Below are 14192 nucleotides of genomic sequence, written 5' to 3'. Positions count from 1 at the left end.
ACTGAAATCTGTAGAGAATAGATGTTTTTACTGAGAAATGGTATTTGGACAACTAGCCAGCAATTTGGGGGAAAAAAAGGAATAAAAAGGGTTGAAGCAATTTTTACTTCAAAATAAATACCCAGTAATCAAAGATTTCATCACAAAAATTAAAACTGTAAGTGATCTAAAAGAGAGCATTCAGCTAATTAAAAACATAATAATTTGTAGTGATCTGAGTATAGAAGGCCATCACACTTTAGACAAAACCCTAAAACCACAAAGATAAAAAGACTGATAAGTTTGACCACATAAAATGGAAAAACTTTTGTGTAGCCAAAAAAAGTACAAACCAAATCAAAGAGTAAAATAGAGGAAATATTTGACACAGACAAAAAGCTTAGTAAATATATAAGAATTTTTAGAAATCAGTAGTATGTTCAACCCAAGAGACAGAAAATGATCATAGGATAGGAGTAATATATAGCACAAAAAAAGGGCAAAAATGGTAAAACAACACAGAACTATGCTGAAAGTGAGACACAACAAAAGAAATGCATCACAGTAATAATGCGATTTTTCCCCCTACTCATATGTTTGACAATTCCCAATGCTGTCAAAGGTGTGAGGAAACTTGCATTCTGTATCAATGATATAACTGTAATTTTTTTTATAACTGTAATTTTTAAGGCGACTTGTGAAATCTACCAGTAATACCCAACAAACATGAAAATACGTTTATCTGCATTAGCAATCATGGAAATACAAATTAAAACAGCAAGATTCTGTTTTTTTTTTTTTTAAGATTTTATTTATTTATTCATGAGAGACACAGAGAGAGAGGGGTGGGGGCAGAGACACAGGCAGAGGGAGAAGCAGGCTCCATCCAGGGAGTCCGACATGGGACTCGATCCCGGGACTCCAGGATCAGGCCCTGGGCTGAAGCGGCGCTAAACCACTGAGCCACCCGGGCTGCCCAAGATTCTGTTATATGCACCAAAGAATGGCTAAAATTAGTAAGACATTTAATACCAACTACTAGTAAGATATATAACAGCAGGGATTTTCTTATACTGTCAGTTGGGAAATAAATTGGTACAACCCATTTCGAAAATTGGTATCATCTTCTTTAATAAATATATGCGTAATTTATGACCCAGCTCAACTAATTATACATACAACCAAAAAACTTGCATATGTTCACTGTGTTGAGACCATCATTTGTAATATTCCCTTGATGGAAACCCAATTATTCATCTGTCACAGTATGGATTATTCAGCTGGTATTCACAAAGTGAGTACTATAGAACAATGAAAATGAATCAAGGACTGATATACAGAACTACAATGAAGAATTTGTCAAGTATCATGTTAAGTGAAAGAAGCCAGATAGGAAAGTGATTCCATGTATATAGAGACCAAACAAAATTTAAGTTAGAAGTCAGAATAGTAGAGAGGAAGGAAAAAGAAAGGAAAAAAAGGTTGGAGTAGCGATTGGCTATGGTCCAAAGGATGCTTCTAGATTGCTATTTCATATTTCCTGACCTGCCCAGTAGTCACTCATTTGTGATTATTCTTTGAGCTTTGTTTTATGCAAATGATCTGAATGTGTACGATACTTAACCATAAAAAGTTTATAAAACAAGAAAGAGTAGGTTAAAGAAAAAAGAAGAAAGAGATACCAGTATAATTTTTAATACTCAAGAAAACTGCAGGTTGTCATAATAATAATAACAGCTCCAAAGCCAGTAATTTAAAAATAGAAATGCAAACACAGATTCAACTGGATGGTAGGTTAATCACCCATTGATTTTAACTTGTTGATACAACTCTACCATTAAATATAGAATTATAAAAATCCAGATAATTAACCTTTTTTTAAATTAACTTTTTATACATACGAGTTTTCTGCCTTCTTACCCTCATTTTGATGAAGAATATTGAAGAAATTCTGATGGATATAAACAGACTAAACATCTTTATGGCTAATAGGCTTAATGACTCTTCACAGCTATATACCTTGGTGGGATTATCTTCACTCTGGGAGTTGTTCTGGGTGGTAATGCCTGATGAAAATTCCAGGCCGGAAGAGAATGAAGATATTCCGTATACTCAGTTAACCAATGCAGTACTTATCAAATTCCTAGCATATTCTGATTACAGTAAGAAATAAGACATAGTTTTTGATCTCATGGCCTTAGAGATCAATTTAATAGAAGATGAGCCCACATAAAGATCACTTTGTTTACACCATACCAGACGGTTGACCTTTGGAATCTTACCTTTCCTTAAAATGAAAAATGGGATTTCAATTTGGAAGAGCATCAAGTGGCTTTTCTCACAGTGGGTCATCATAGCCTCATGGCTCCTGTAATGGAAAAGATGCAGTCTTGCTGGGAGAGGATGGGTCTCTGAGCCAGAAAGAACTTGTTTCAAATAGGGTATTGGCTTTCCTGAATCTCAAAGACAGCTTAACAAATGAAAATGAGTGTTGCACAATTCTGTGTCCATTAATTGGAGTTATACGGATGGACTGGCTAGCTCGAGGTGCTTAATAAACTTTAGTTACCTTCTCCCCTTTCAACTGTGTGCTATAGTTATTTGTCTAGTGTCTCACCTCCCATATTGGTCTGTAAGCTTTCTGAAATTAGGGATCACATCTTATTCTTCTTTATACCCCTTACAGAGCTTGGCATAATGCCATGTGCAGAGCTGAAATTCCATATTTGCTGAAGGAATGAAATTTTTTCAACCACATATTGACTATGAGAAATGAAGATAAGATATGTGCCCTTAATTCTGTTGAAGCTAAAGGAGAACTTACTCAATTAACCCAAACTGAATGATGCTTTACTCACATTCATTCTACAGAAAACTAAATATATATTTAACAATTGTCGTTAGGAACATGAAGTTATTATACAAAGAGTGAAAAGTGACTCACTGAATTTCCTAAGGAGATGGTAGGGAAAAATAAGTTTCAACTCATTCAAGAAGCTTTTAATACAATGTGTGGCTATAAAGACTGATTTTTTTTTGTTCTGCTTGTAGAATCAAGTTATTCCTTTATAATCATAATGCTTTTTGTAGATACACATGATGGTAAATTTTGGAATTTTGTATAAAATATACCCTCACCAGAAATAGCTTAGCTATTTGATGCCGGGATGTGAAAGGAATAGACAAATTAATGCCGAGGTCCTTTGAAGCCCTATGATTCTCTGACCTATTTGGTTTTCCCTTCTAGTTCACCTGTTAGGAAAGCTTTGAAAACTTTAAACAGATAATTAGACAACTACAGAAAGAACTCTAAAGCTGTCCAACCATTCCTCTTATTCTACAATGGTACATCATAATGAAGAGTATCAATGTTCTAGGTGACAAAGGTCACTTATATATATAAGATAGGTAATAATCATACCATTATGTGCTAATAGCACACCATATCCCATCCTACTGTATTTGAACTTTCCATGAAAACAATAGCCTGTGGTGAAACAGCTTGTCATGGATACTAATGAAAAATTGCCCGAGACATCCTGATGCGTTTCCTCCTGCATTCATTCTGCCCTTAAGGTCTGGGAATTCACTGAACACAAAAGTAAGATTTTCCTATCTCTTCTATTTTGGCAAGAACTGTACACAAATTCAGAATACTTCAAATGGAAACGTAGATAACACAGGCTGAGTGGTTTTTAAAACACAATTATACACCGATTAATCGTTTTTGAGTGCTGAATGACTGGAGGAGATTTTGATGGACAGGGAAAGTCATTTGTTTTTGAGACCAAAGTTGTTTCAAACTTATGAGCAAATAGATGTTCCTCTTTGTTTCTAGGTTTGTATAGCATCTTCCCTGTGGAGAATTGCAGAGTCCTACAGATCAGAAATTGGCAAAATGCCTCCCCTATGTAACCTTAATGTCCTCTAAAAATAATAATGCATTATCATCACTAGAGCTTTCTCTTTCCAAAGAGAAGTAGGTTTGAAAAAGTAAGTGGGGGAATGACTAAGAAATACGAAGATTCTTTGTGAGATAATAAAATACAATTTGAATGATTATTATTCCATTTTGATTCTTCAACTTTGGGTCAATTTCCAGTGCCTCAATTAGCAAAATCAAAATAACAAAAAATGGCAATTTCCTGCACTCTTTCTTAGGTGTGTTTTTTTTTTTTTCATTTGCTGCCTGTAGCAATAATTATATTTTCCAAATGCAAAACACCTCATTTAAAATGGAAGCTTCCCAGAAGTTTGCCAACTCTTCTGTCTCAAAAGTAGCAGAAACAAATAAATCTTTTTTTTCTGACATCTTCCCGTTAAAAATCCATTTGGCACATGCACTGAATGTGAATCAGCCACTGTGTAAATAAATTTCTGTCAATACTCTTTTTAAACCCTTTTTTATTGTAAAATATTTTGCCCATTGGGAGTAAAAGAAAGGGTGTACAAGAGATTACCAACGCACACTTCTAATTTATACCTTGCACAATAGCCTTTAAGCCACAGTTGAACATGAATATATATACATATACATATACACACATGCACACACACACACATATACACATACTAGCTGGAAACAATTCATCAAGTAAGTTACCCCCTTTCCTTTCAAATCCACTTGTATTACTAAAAGGTTGAGTAAAGACCTCTGGGGAACAAGGGCAATTTTTGACATGGGTCTCAACAGATTAAACTATGCAGGGACAATATAGAATACATTGGAGCAATAACATTATCACATCATAGGCTGATTGAGAGGCATTTCCTTGCATTTCTGTCCTTTTACCATAAGCCAATAGTAGCCACAGGCATTTGACTGGAGAGCCTGGAGGATTGACAGGCCTGGCAGTCATTACACGCTGGATTGAATACTAGATTACTCCAAAGTGGCTGAGGGTCAGGGATCAGTGTGTTCCCTTTTGGCACTAAATGACTTTAATATCCTTACTGTATTAGTCAATTACTTTAAAGCTGCTGCTCTCTGAGCTCTCTCTGCCCCCCTGCAGTTTACTATGGACATTTGAATTGCTCCCATACTTAACCCCCACATCTGCTTTTAGCTGTCAAAAGAACAGTGCTATCAGTGGAGCTATTGACAATATGAAAAGAACTGAGATACTTGCTGGAAGTGTCAAGAGGCTCTTTCTTTTGGCTGCTTAGTTTAAAAAAATAAAAAACTAAATAACTCAGTTATAAAGGTGGTCCTCAGAGAAAAGGAATTCAGCATCTTTTAATCTATTGGTATGTAAAGTAACCAATAGGAAAAAATGGTGGAGTTAACTTTTTTTTTTTTTTACCACTTACTTCCATAAACTATGCATCATCCGAGTTTTTAATTTTTGTGAACACACACTTTGAATACAATTGTGAAAGAGTGTGCACCTGAGTGAGAACCTATATCAAAGTCTTATTTTACTTCACAATGGTTCCAGCAATAGTGGAGAATTATACTGCACTTCTCAATTTATTGGTGCAACACAGTGAAGAATTTTCTATCACAGCCACTGAACTTTAAAAGGTCTGGTGTGGCTTGGTGTTAAACCAACATGTCTAGATTAAATATGGACTAAGCTGATTTGAAATTTAAAACTACTTGAAAGTCATGCCTTCAGTGCTTCAGAAAAAGTGATGTGATTCCCACACAAGAGCACATCTGTTGAGCGGGCCCTGACTCTGCGCGCGTGTATGTGTGTGTGTGTGTGTGTGTGTAGAAAGTCTGCCTGCATGTCAATGTCTGTGAGCACATATAAGTCACAGAGCTGGAATGATACAAAGCACATCACAGAAAATTGCTGAAAGATTCTTAAGAGCTATTTCATAAAGAAATTTAAGAATGAAACAGAAACTTAAAAAGATTAACACATTGCCATTAGCTCCTTTATACCAAAATCTGGGAAAACCACTAATTCCCTACATATAGGGCCTCCTTTCAGTAAGATCTAATGATCTGATCAAAAAGTACTCCTTAACTATTTGGCTGAGTTTCCATTATTGACTTGGACTTTAGTGTATGCTAGATTATACACAGATAGAAGCACTTATTCACAACAACAACAACAACAACAAAAAGGCAAAAGCCTTATTTTCCTAAAATAATGGCTGAATTAACAAACACAAAGGGCACTTTTTTCACGTGTATCCAAACATTTAAATCTGTACGCTGTGATTTCAGAGACCATCCACCTCTTACTTAGAAAGAATTCTTCTCAGACATGAAAACATACCATAAAACATGATGTCAGCAGAAACATGACAGACCAACCCAAGGCAAAAATGATAAAGAAATTGCAAGTTTAGACTGTGTCAAGTTCATTAGAAACAAAGTTTTTCCCATCAGTGGCATTCTTAAGATAACATAAAAGGGAGATAGCATGAAATTATAAGATTTGGGAACTGATCCATATTACTGATCCATATTATTTACTAAATATAAAGATTTTAACTTAACTGTTGAAAATGATTATTGACCTAATCCTAAAGATTTAAAATATACCTTTAAACTCTCAAATACTACAAAGGTTTCCAAATCTTATAATTTCGAGTCATTTGCCCCTTGATTAAAATGTAATTTTTTTCACTAGTCTAGCTTTTAGGAGCATCGATCTTATAAGTAAACATGGAATAAGCTACATATACTTGAGTCTTTAAAAGCTGATTACGACTCCGATCACAGCAAAGCAGACAGACCAGAAGACAATAATATGTATTTCTTTTCAGTGGACATCTACTAAAAATATAAAGATTTGCCTTGGGAAATGAATTTCATGATTTTGCTCATTTAAAATTTAGTCAGCAAAGGACCTTTAAAAACTTAATACCTCTTGGCAATCATGGGTCATTAGCACTTTCCATTCATTTATATTTTGTTGTGTTTTGGGAATTGAGTATTCTGGGGAAGAAAGGTAGCCTGACAAGAAAGTGATTGAGTCAGCCCCCTTGATAGTTGGGATGACAGAAGGTGAAGAACTGTAGCTGCAGCTGACAACTTCTTTAATATGAATCACTTATAAATATTTACAATTCATAATTCAACAATAACTCTATGGGTAGCACATAAACAGAAGCATGTGATGGTTTGTTGGGAATCCTGATCACTACTGTTTTGAAAAGAATATCTTTCGATTAGGAAATGATTTTAATCAATTCATTTGGAAAAGTCGGTTCTTTCGTGGGTCTCATCATTATTTCTAATAGATACCTTCCCCTTGCAGTTTACCTATCACATTCTATTTTTGAAAGACACATAATTTGCATGACCAAAGATTAACTTCCTCTTCCAGTCTGTCAAGATGTTTAGGTGGATACATTTAAATTATATTTCCACTAGAATACCTTACAAAGTAAATTAAGTACTTTTTTATTTTTTGCAATACTGTATAGAATTGCTAGCTACCTTTTAAACCTAAGAATGACCATCACTGCAAAATCTGCAAAGTAAAATACTGTGAATTGTCTACGGAACACAAAAATCTACAATAATCTGTCAGTGTTGCATCTAATTTTCATTTGCACAGACTTCATTATTGTTTCCCTGATGTGACCGGGAGGGTTTAAATGACCAATGGGGGTGGATACTCCTTTCTTTCTGACCTGGTGAGTAATGAGGTAGACAACCCCCTAACTCATTATGCCTTCAATTGTGGAGTGGGAGTGCAGTTAACTTTCATAGCATAGAAAAAGGTACATATCACTCATGACAATGAAATATAAAACATGTGAAATTATAATCTATGCATCTTAACATCTTTACTCAGTAATTACACACAAAATTAACTAACAACCAGGACCTTTAAGAGTTTCCTCTCTATCATAGCACAAAATATGAATATTTTATATTCACACATGTATACATAATTCAGTACTTTCTGATTTTATTTTTTTGTACTTTCTGATTTTCGAAAGAATATTATAATTTCTGAAACAAAAGGTACACTAGTTTTAAAAATAGCCTCCCTCTAAGTAGTGAGAAAAGTTTACTTCGAAGGTAGCATAAATAAGGCTGAGAAAGCTTTTTAAAAATGTGGTCTTTTTTTATTAACTATTTCTGAATCCTTCCTGCTTTTCTTATGAAAATGACATATGCACATATGTGTGCACACATGTACATGTTTAGTGATTCTGCTATAAAGAAACTGAGAGTTTATAGGAAGTATCAGAATCATTTAAAATGTCTATTTCCCTCTGAATTTGTACCATGCATCAATAATAAAAAGACTACAGAATCTACTTGTCATGTATCATACTTCAGTATGTAAACAATTTACTGACTGACTTTGCATGAGAGTAGGGATCATAATTTTCAGTCTGAAAATGACATATACAAATAAAGGAACTAAAGCATGGAAAGTAACATATTTTGGTCTTGTGACTAATGGTAACCTGGTGCTATTGAATTACTGAACTGTGTCTGAGAACTAATGAGAAAATTTTCCCAGGGGAATCTTTATCCAGTGCACTTGGAGAGCACCTCAGGGACCTATTCTGAGTCTGTCACCTTCCCCGTCTCATTGACACTCCACTTCTTTACCACCATTACACTGTGCAACCATTTCACTTCACACCTCACGATTAGAATATTAAAAGGAGAGAATACTATACGACTTGTTCCAGATAGCAGAGTTGTTTTTGACACTTAGAATAGAAATTGTCACCAGAATATCACAAAGACATGAGAGTCTCCAACTGAGTAGAACATTCTAAAGCTTAAAGCTATTTTATTTTACAGCTAATGAAAACTTTCAAGAAATCTCTTAATGGCACATAATTCATTTACTCAGAGTTATTTAAGGGCTGCATAATTTTAACCACAAAGAATAATTGTACTTTTACCGTCACAAAAAAATGATTCTGCTATAGAATTTAGCGTGGGTCATTATTACATTGGTCTTTTGTTGGTTATTGTTTCATTTGACTTTATGGATACCTTGCAAGGTAGAAGGTATGCTCCTAGACTGAGGGTGGCATTCTTGTATTGGGTGGTGGTTAAGATTAGCACTGTTACCCACAGAAGTCTTACTATGGTCAACAGGATAGTGTTATTACTCCTAGAACTAAGAGTGACGGACTTAATGGGATACTCCTACTTTCTGACACGAAGGGGATAAAGGAGGAGGAAAGATAGGACCATTTAAGAATATCTCCCACTATTCAGAGCTACACATATATTTGTTTTAACAATAAATTATTAATTAGGGAATTCTCTTCTGAAAGATGAGAGCTATTTTTTAAAACAGAGGTAAAATCACTTCCACCTAAAAGACAAAATTAATACTAATGTGTATTTTGCCTTTCAAAAAACATGATGACTTGCCTCTGTGGCTTTACTATATTCCTGTAGAAGAGTAAGCATCATTATTTCCATCTCTGAGGTCAGGCTATTCAATCAAGAGCATCACACAACCATGCAAAAGACCCTCCCATGCACATTTTGGGTTGGAATTTATTAGTTCTGCCAATGACCTTAGCAGTTATCTGTGTATTTTGCTAAATATAATTTGCATAATAAATAAAATCCCCTTATTAATATTACTGCTATACTTGCTTTTACCCCAAATTAGCCAACCTGCACTCTTTTTAGGGAATGGTAAAATTCATATGCTTACATGGCCAAATCTAAACAAATACTACTAGAGATAAGATTCTACAGAATGACAAACTTCCTTCTATTCTCCTTCCGTAACACTAAGCCTCTTTTTTCTATAGCTTAAGATGTTTCATTACTGGAACTTGTTTGGAATAGAAATAAGTATAGTCCTGGTTTGGTCATTCAGGTTTACACTGTGAATGTGCATTCTGGAATTTGATACTTTAAAATCTTTCATTCCTGAATTGACCTAATATATTGTTCCTCCCATTTCAGAATCTTATTTTGCAGAACACAGGGAGATTAGCGTAAATTCTGAAGTTCCTGGTTTCCTTCGGGACACACCCAGAAAGATTTATCACTTTGACAAACGGTACTGAAAACATTTTAGTTTAGGGGACAGTAGAAAGTTTAAATGCTTCAAATTCATTTGTAATGGAGCATTTTGTATGACACTATCCATGGGGAACTATCCATTCTTCTAAAAGATTGATTTATTATTATTAATTTGAGAGAGAGTGCAGGCAGCATGGGGGCAGGAGCAGTGGGAGAGGGAGAGAGAATCTTAAGCAGACTCTGTACTGAGCACAGAACCCAATGTGGGGCTCGATCTCACAACCTGAGCTGAAACCAAGAGTTGAACACTTAACTGACTACCACCTAGGCACCCCTAGAGAACTCTCCATTTTGAGGGAAGACTTATGAAAAAATGTATATAAGTTTATCAAGCCAGTAGGTAAGTCCAGGAAAAGGATGAACTGGACTGGACTCAGCACCCTGGTGGCATTTATGCTTTCAGGGTTCACTGAGCGTATGCTTTTGCTATGTCTGATCTACTTCACATCATGAGGTGATCTTATCCCTCTGTCTCAGGGGCCTTTCTTTCCATTGCATAAAGACACATAGGAGCTAAATTGTGGCTCTTTCCTACACTCCAATTCTGAAAATATTATTCTTTTGATATATAATGTAGGTCTGTTACCATGTCTGCTAATTTAACACGATAGAATCAAAAGAAAAGGACCAAAAAAGCTCTAATTTCTGGTTTAATATCTGTATTTAAATACTCAGGTATTAAAATGGTATTTGCCGGCAAGTTGACTACAGAATGCCTTTTTCACATAGTATCTTAGCTTAAGTAGATGAAACCTTGTGACTCTTGAGTGGTAATGATTCAAAATATAATTCACATGAGGGAGTTAAACACACACTTATAATAAGCCTACATGAGCCGCCCATTACAAGGGTTTCCTTCATTTTCTATGCAAGAGTCACAAACTAACTTCAAACTTTTGTCCCAGAGATGAAATCAAAAGTCCACCTCACATACATGAAAAGGGCATCTCTACAGATTCAAATCAAGACTCGATTATTCAAAAGCAGCTTATTTGGCTCCTGGCTAAGTCAAAGTTTGCTACTTCTGGGCATGTTTGACTATAGGGAACTCGCCCTCATTTTTATCCCTTAGCCTGTTCTGAAGTATGTGAAAAACACACAACTTCATTTTTACTCATGTGGTTTTGAATGGGCTCTTATTTGACTCATCTTCTTTAGAAGTGGGGAAAAAAAATAAGAAAGCTTTTACATGTGCAGGGATTTGGGGATTTAGTCTCTTTCTTCTCTTTTCCATTTCTTCTTCCCCTTGACAGAGTATCTGGTCTTCAGGCATTTGTAAGGTCTCTGCTTCATTCTTTCAAACCAATCTCTGATATACGGGTGGAGAGATGGGGGATACAAAAAGCAGGAAATGGATTCCTATCCACAGGACAACTTAGAACCTTGGGGATTGCATGTCACCACCCCAGCTACAAGGGTCTCAACACAGCTTAGGCCAGCATTCCAGGGAATGAGTCCTTCTAGATGCCACTCACTGAGGTATACAACCCTATCCTGGCACACTGTTCTACACTGCATACACTATTAAAAACCTACTTATTTTCCTCTTTAACTTGTTGCATCTGAACCACCTCCAGGACATTTGCAATCTAAGTTTTTAATTTTAGTATTAAACTAGCTATGCAAATAAGACCTTTTTGGGGAAATAACAAATAAAAAGAGATGTACTCCTCTTACCAAAGATCTAGATGTCAGAGGAACTACTCTCTTAAAAGGGAACAGAGAGTAAGAAAAGTCCAGTGCTATAGCACTTGCTAGTGAAATTAGGAAGACTGAAAAATGGTCTCTTCAAAGGATAAAATGTGCCAGTAGAAAAGGTGTGTGAGAACTTTAAAAACACTCTTGACTTGTGATTGAATTCATGCAAAAAGAGCCAATTTGAACTTCATTTATCAATCAGTTTGATTCATAGTAAGATAATATTACAAAATAGAGGGTCATGCTTTTCATTGCTAAAGTTTTCTACATTAGTACATTTGGTACTTTATTTTCAGTGTCAAAGAACTGAGCTGACAGTTTGAATCAGAGTCAATTTATTTCAGCAAATATTATAAATTGATACCTGGTTTATATTTCTGTTGTTTTGATAATCCATGGCTGAACTGATTTCCCCACACTATACTCCTATAACTTTAAAGTGTCATTTGAGAACAGAGGGATTTTATTTTCTCATGATCTTATGCAGTTGAAGAAAAAATTCTTTGAGGTGTTTTTGGAGAGATTTCTTTTTGGCTATGTCTATACGGTGTCCAAATAAACAGTGAAAAGTTGAAAAGTTCAGTCAATTCCCTGTGTTATTGGCTTTGTAGACACCAAATAAGAGTTCAACTCAAAACAATATACTAACGTTTTCAATTAAAGTAACCTGTCAATTTAGCCCAATTAGTCAAAACCTTTGTGCACATTGTTTAAGTCTTTTGCTACTCAAAGACCGTAGCAAATTTACACATAGTTAGAGCCTCTGAACTTTATAAATATAAGTTCAGTACTGCATAGGCCTCAGTCTAGTGTTTTTCCCTCTTTGATTTTCTTAGGAGTTTTCTCCATAAAATCCAAATACAAAAATGAAAAGTAATTGGAATTTTTTCTCTACTTGTTTTCCATGGAAGTCTAGATTTGGGGCTCTTTTCTCTACACAAATCACTAAACATCTAAGAGCTAAATGCTGAGAAATGTAGGTAAATGAGAGACAATCTCTGCTTTCAAGAAGCTTTACATTAGTAGGGGGAGACTGCCTCCAACTGACTTGATAACAAATACCATGCTAAAGGAAATTAATTCAAACAGAGGTACAAGCGACATTTTGAGAAAAGTACAAAAACAATGAGGAAAGAGTTTATGGGAGAATAAGCACTAGTGCCCAGATTTAAGAGATGATTTTTAAAATTCTGAGGAAGAGCATTCAGAATAAAGGAACAAGATGAGTAAAATATTAACTTATCTGATCAAATGAGTTTCTGTTCTCGTGTAGATTGTGTGGAAATTTCAGAACCTTGAAGAGGACGATGCATAAAATGATTATATCTGAAACTATTTACCATAGGCTCTGAAACAAAATATTTTATAATTTATTTTTTACCAAATTCCAAAATTAAAACTATCGGTGAGTGACCAGTCAATTTAATTTCACTTTTAGGTAATAGTAAAGTATTTGCATGTTATAAATCACTGACTGGAAAGTCAAATTTATCTGAGTCACATCATAGTAAAAAAAAAATTTAAGAAATTTCTAAAAATTTTAAAGAAAAATTTCAAGAAATGTTTAGAAATTTTAAAGTTTATTGAAATTTTAAAAATTTCAAGAAAAATCAAGAAATTCTAGCTACAGAAAAATGTGTTAAAACTTAAGGGTTTTATATCTAAAGAGAAGAAAGAAAAGTATTACCCCACCAAATATAGGTATAGATGCATTACCCATTATTCTTTTTGACAGTAAAGATTAGAAAATGGATTTTCCATGACTAAGGACTTTAGGGAGGAATCATTAAAGGTTCTCAGTTACTGTACCCAGTGTTTTCCAGTTCTGTGGCTCTGTTGGTGTTCTGGGACCATTTTGCCGGACACACTGAAACCACACTTCAGCAAAGCAATGGCACAGTGCTTCCTGGATTCAGTCTACCTTCTGGGATTCAAGGAGGAGAATGAAGGCAAGTAATTTAAATCTTGGAACATTAGCTAGTTGTGAAGTCTTTGTTGATATGATTCTGGGCACGTAGTCATAGATGGAAATGAAACAGAATCCCTCTCAAAAAGTCCATCAAAGCATTTCTTTCATCTGTGTGTGTTGCTTGTTGAGGAGAAGTTTCCAACCACAACGATCATACTACATATACTCTCTGCCAAATTATTTTGAGTAAGTAGCATCCAGCTCATGGGACTCAATGCTAAATTAACAGTGAAGTTTCTCATATTCATCATAATTGCTCTTAGGTTTCAAGCTGGCATTCTTTGGAACCTTGATGAGTCAGAGGGCTCCAGTGATGGGGTTCCAAAATACGTTGTAGAAATATCACATTTACCCAAGGGAGAGGGTACAAGCTTTCCATCTGATTTGGTGATCCTGTTGTATAGTAAGACTGGAAGACAGTGCTATACCAGATATTCTGGGTTGAGAATACCCGGTGGAGAATACTAGAAGTTTGTATGTGCTATCATTTTTCCATTTTTACCCTTATTTTGTGGATATAATTTTTTGATAATGATTTACTTGAGAGCTTGGGTATTCACA

General features: G+C 35.0%; 1 long non-coding RNA gene across 2 annotated transcripts; it reads left to right on the top strand.

Annotated features, from left to right (window-relative positions):
* Nucleotides 1-3432: 3432 nt before the first annotated feature.
* LOC144288244 (uncharacterized) lies at nt 3433-13612 on the top strand. 2 transcript variants are annotated; one of them, XR_013356216.1, is made up of 4 exons: nt 3433-3580; nt 9845-9941; nt 12936-13067; nt 13547-13612. It is a non-coding gene; the product is annotated as an uncharacterized LOC144288244 (long non-coding RNA). The 2 variants fall into 2 exon arrangements; XR_013356215.1 differs by having other exon boundaries at nt 13463-13606.
* The last annotated feature ends 580 nt before the right edge of the window (nt 13613-14192 follow it).

The sequence above is a fragment of the Canis aureus genome, chromosome 18 (assembly GCF_053574225.1).
Source record: "Canis aureus isolate CA01 chromosome 18, VMU_Caureus_v.1.0, whole genome shotgun sequence".
NCBI lineage: Eukaryota > Metazoa > Chordata > Mammalia > Carnivora > Canidae > Canis > Canis aureus.
The sequence above is the reverse complement of the archived record's forward strand: the minus strand, read 5'-3'. Positions and strand labels throughout refer to the sequence as shown.